Raw genomic sequence first — 6,021 nt, 5'->3', positions numbered from 1 at the left:
TCTTCCAAGGGCTGCAAAAACCTTAGCTAACATGAGGCATTGCTTGTCTACTGTTGGGGAGGTAATATTTTTCTATAAATTGTTTTAACATTATACTCTACATTTGATATTTATAAATTTTGATGATTTTAACTTGATATTTTATTTTTCGTTTTGCTCATTTTAGGTTGCTGAATTTGCTAATGTGAGAAAGCAACTCGAGGTCCTAGAGGATAGGCTAGATGCAATGGTGCAGCCACGTTTAACAGATGCATTATCCAGCCGGAAGGTCACCAAATTTCTTACAGCACTTGTTTTGCCTATGGCTTGCTTTCTGTTCAATTTATCTCTTATTAATTCCTTTTAGTACATACTTTGGGAAAAGGTTTGTACGGACTTGTTTTTATGGTGCTTTTAAATTTTGTAGGCATTTAATATTATATGATATATTTCAATTGGACAAGCTTTAAGTCATGCAATTTTACTTTTGGCAATTTATAAATTATCCTATCAATGCGTTTCTTTTTATTCAGGTTTATTAGATATTATGTCTTGGCATTAGTTCTGATTTCCTTATCTTGTCATAATAGGCCGGCAAGGGTGGTGAGCTTACACATGACGAGACAACAATTATAAGTGGGGCACTAGATTTAACTGAGAAGGTAAGGTCTTAACAGAAATATCATTATTCCTTACATTCATTTCCTTCTAATTTGCATGTATACTCTGACTGTATTTCTCATTTTCTCCTTCTTTTATTCAATAACACAGGGAGGCTATGGGAAAAGTTCTTGCTCGGGGGCATAGTCGAGTTCCTGTCTATTCTGGGAATCCGAAGAACGTTATTGGACTGCTTCTGGTGGGTGCTAGAATAGTAGAATGTGAATGTTTAGAAGATGTTTGTATACTAGATGCATTTTAAATTTGACTTATCAAAGGAACTAACAGCGGGCAACATACTTTGTACTCTGCTCTTTAACTTGTTCAATCTGCTTATTTTTAGGTGAAAAGTCTTCTTACTGTACGACCTGAAACAGAGACTCCAGTCAGTGCCGTTTCCATCCGGAGAATACCCCGGTTTGCTTAACTCTTCAATTTACTAATTTTTTATTTTTCAGAAAATACATTCAGTCAGAGTATCCAGTGTTGATTTGTATGTTGTATACTCAGAGGTCCTGCCGATATGCTACTGTGATGACAAGTGCACAACAAATGGACTCACAACAAAGACAAGTGCACAAAGGATGATGAATTGAAGGATGGAGCAAGTTTCATGCATGGTTTACTTTTGTGTATCTTGTAATTTTTTGTTTTTCATTTTTGAACTAAAAAATGTTCAAGATTATAATATTTTATTATGTTATGCTTTCAAACTTAAGTTAGAACTAAGATCTCATGAAATAGACACATTCAGAGTTTGAATTAGTTATTGTTTAATATAATACTTATGGTTTATCAATCTATTGAGAATTATATTTTATGATTAATTTTGATTTTTTTTTTAATCAAAAATACAATAATGAAAATCTTTTAATTAAAAAAAAAACTTATAAGTACCATTATCACAATAAAAAACCTTAATATGTTATGATTTAGAAACATATTATAAGTGTAAAAAATCGTTATGGTTTATATAATATAACAAACTAAAAATGTTATCAAAATAATCAAATGTAACAGTTGAAAAGTGTTATGAAAAAGTACAAGATTAAACTTCAAATTTATAACTAAAAACTCTATCTAAATGTTATTATTTCAATATTATAGCATCTAAAAATGTGTTATTGAATAGTTTAAGATAACACCGAACATAACATTCAAAAACTGTTATAGAAAAGACTGGACTTTTAATAACAGGGGCTATGTTAGCATTTTCAGAAGTGCTATCAATAGTCTCGGATAGCAGTTTTTAAATGTTATGAATACTATTTTTTCTTGTAGTGACATAAAGGCACACTAGTATGGCATAGTCATCATAAGTCTTATAATATAAATACATATCTGCATTGTTGTGTCTAACCCATCTGAAACGATGGATTTATCAAACTTCTAATGCCATTTTTTTGGTGATTTCTTTAAACCATATAACGATTTAACAAGTCTACACACTTTATGTTCATTTCCATAGAAAATAATACCATCTCTGGTTGTTCCATATAGACTTCCTCCTCAAGTTCTCTAAAATGAATGTCGTCTTGATATCCATTTGATGAACACGAAGGTTATATATTGATGATAAGGAAAATAATAATCTAATTTAAGTTTTCCTTGCTACCACTGCATATGTGTCAAAATAAATTATTCATTCCTATTGTTTAAAATATTTGGCTATTAATCGAACCTTGAAGGTTTGTATGGTGCCAGTATGATATTTCCTTCGAAAACCTATTTTCACCCAATTGGTTTTGACCATTGAGAAGGTCAACCAATTCCCATGTGTGGTTAGACATAATTGAATCAATTTCATCATTTATTACCTCCTTCCAAAAAGAGGATTCTCTTAAAGACATCGCTTCTTTGAAGGTTTTGGGATCATATTCGATTTGAAGAACTACTAGAAATTTCCAAGTGACTTCTTTGAGGTTTCCCCCTACTAGATAAAATATATCCACTTGAGATCATTTATTATTTGATCTCAACTCTTTAAGCCTTTGGCTTCTTTTGGGAAATATAAATTGCTCTTCATCCTTTGTAAATGTATCCTCTTCTGACTCTTTTTCATGATGATTTCTTGACAGTTATTGTCACTATACAACATATTCTCAATGAGTTAAACCTCTCTATATTCAATAATTTGAGGCATAGCCAATAAAAGTACAATTTATAACCCTTGAATCCGTGCTCTAGCAATAAGCAAGGCTCCCCCACACTTTAAGATAACCAATACTTAGTTTCTTTCTAATAGAGAGATATTGTTTTTCTTCATAGGAATACAATTCAAAATATGACATGAGGATAACAAGGCCTCACCCCATAAACTAAAACTCAATTTAGAATGTAATAGCATAACATTAATCATTTCATGAAATGTCATATTTTTTTCTCCCCTATACAATTTTGTTGTGGAGTATATGGGGCACTACATTCATGTATTATACAATGCTCTTCACAAAATAAGTTGAAATCATTTGAAAAGTATTCACCACCACTATCACTTCTTAGTACTTTTATTTTCCTTTACAATTGATTTTTAACTTCTATTTTATAAGTTTCAAACATATTAAATGCTTCATCTTTATTCTTAAGTAAATAAAGATATGTGAACCTAGGGCAATCATCTATGAAAGTAATAAAATATCTACTTCTTTTATTTCACTATGTGTTAAATCTAAAAAGTTCAAATTTCTATCAACATTAGGATATAATTTCTTAACCATTTTAGATTTTAGACATAGCTCACATTTATCATGTTCAACATTGTAACAATTAATCAATCCACATTTAATTGTTCTTTTAATTGTAGTAAAACATATATGTGCAAGTCTAGCATGCTATAAAATAATAGAATTTGAGTCAAGCATACAATAAAAAGAACTAGAAGCTTTATTGTTGTTTCACATCATCCATAAATGTACAAATTCAAACATGCTATCACAAGCATAACCATTTCCCACAAAAACATTCCCCTTAGACAAATTAAGCTTGCCAGATTCAAGCATCACCTTGATTCCCGGTTTTCCAAGAAAATCACCACTCACATGGTTTCTACTCATACATACAATATCTTTAAGAGTATAACCTTTTTGCTAGAAGCAAAGAAAAGATCAATTGCTCCCCTACCTTCAACCTTGGACCTCTTTTCATTGCCCATTTGGATTTCATGCCCATCCTTTAAACTCTCAAAGGACTTAAAGAGAGACCTATCATATGTGACATGAATAGTGGCACATGTGTCATGCCACTACCCTTCCACTTTACCATTGATGCCATTCACTTCAATTATAGTAGCCAACTCCTCTTCGATTGTGTTCACCTTGCCTTCATTGTTGTAGCTCTTTTTAAACCTACAATCCCTTGAAAAATGGATACTCTTGCCACACACAAAGCAAGGTCCTTTGGAACTCTTAAATTTATCTTCATTCTTCCTAGGGCAAGGGTTTGTCACTTTTGTTATGGAGCTTCTTAAGCCATTCGCCTTTGTTGTCAGGAGGTTTGGCCATTACATTGGATTTGGGGTTCCCACCAATAGAATCATCCATTATTTATCCCTAGAACGGGACTCCTCCTCAATTATTAGGTGCTTGAGAATCTCTTCCAAAAAGATCTCCTCATCCTTGTGTAGAATTTCCTTCCTGTAGTCTCATCAAGATGGAGGTAACTTGGCTATTGTAGCACCAACAATGAATTTCTCCATCAACACAATATTAAGAGTGGAGAGATTATTCATAATGATTTGGAATTGATGGATTTGGGGAAGAAGGGTTTCATCATCAATAAACTTAAATTTCATGTATTAAGTGATGAGAAATTTCTTTGTACCTTCTTCCTAAGATTTGTATTTGATTTCCAAGGCATCCCATACCTCTTTGGCAGACTTGGTGTTGGTGTAGAGGTGTTAAAGATGATCTAAGAGACCATTTAGGATGTGACCCCGACATATGAGCTCATCTTCTTCACATTTCTTCCTTTGTTTGATGATATCTTAAGTGTCAACCTCCATTAGTGGACCACGGGCTTTCAAATCCTTTTCCAAGACATAATACACCTTGAGAGTAGTGACAAGAACCCTAGTTTTGTCTTGCCAAGGCACAAAATTAGTTCCATCAAATCTATCTAATCGAACAAAATCTTGAGTCTTAAATTTCAAAGCCGAAATTGATGAAGATTCATCCATGGTGTTGTCGAAAACAAGAAACAAGGAGATATGGAAAATTATTGTTGGAGGATACTGAAATTACACTACCTATCTAGATATATTCTAAATGAAATTTACAATATAGAGAACTAAAATAATTTCGGGAGAACCAAAATGAAATCCAAACTATGACGAAAGGAAGAATACCACTTGAAAACTCCAAATTTGGGGGAGGGCACCAAAAGGCTCATACATGAAGACTATTGCTATCCAAATTCTCTATTTCATAACTCACCATTGATGCTTAAGGCTTATTCTTAGAGGAAAGGGAATTGAGATTGAACAAACCATTGAAATTCTCAAGACAAGCACTTTCTTGATGAATTTCTTGGAGAAAACTTATGATCTTTGAGTGCTAGAGAGAGAGGTTGGAGAGAGAATTCAGAAGTGTGATCAAGGCTTTAAAATTCTGAAGCACCCCTTTTATTTGTAGGTACCATAATTTAGTCTAACCAATAGGATTAGATCTTTTAAACACATCATTTGCAGCTTAAAAACAATAATGTATGTACCAGACATGAGATGTGATGAAATGTCACCTGCCAGGTGATGCATCACCTACTAGCAAGTAGCGCATCACTTGTTGCATTTTTCTTAGGTTTGACGTTCTAGGCAATCCATCACGTATAAGAAGGTGACTCAATGCCAGAGAAGCAGACCACACTTCTCAAAAGTAACCTTAAACAACTTCAAATGCTTCTAAATGTTTTGGGCATGTTTAGATACATCAAAGTATCACTTTGGACCCAAAATTAAAAAAAAATACATACAATAAAAGTTTAAATTTCACGCCTATATTATGTGAAATTTTTAAGATTTTACACCTAGCTTGTATAATATTACTTCAACTTTGTATTTTAACTATTCCAAACAAAGGTTGGTATGCTCACCATTGGAGAATTTTTTTGTAAGAGATGCCCAAATAATGAAGTAGAAGAAAGAATAAAACATAATAGTTTATGACATATTTGGGCAACTTTGTGGGGCAGTCCCATTGAAGTAGCTCTTATAAGTTTATGAAAAATTCAAAGTCAAACTTGTTATGTCACCATATCATCATACCTATGTGAAAGCAAACCATTTTAAAGTGCACACGACTTAAATACATATATATAAGAAAAATATTCTCTGCGGCCGTACGGAACACCTGTATCACTACGGTTTTATTTTTATTTTGTTTAATTTTA

Source organism: Humulus lupulus, chromosome 2 (genome assembly GCF_963169125.1).
Source record: "Humulus lupulus chromosome 2, drHumLupu1.1, whole genome shotgun sequence".
In the NCBI taxonomy this organism is placed as follows: Eukaryota; Viridiplantae; Streptophyta; class Magnoliopsida; order Rosales; family Cannabaceae; genus Humulus; species Humulus lupulus.
Note: the sequence above shows the minus strand (reverse complement) of the source record.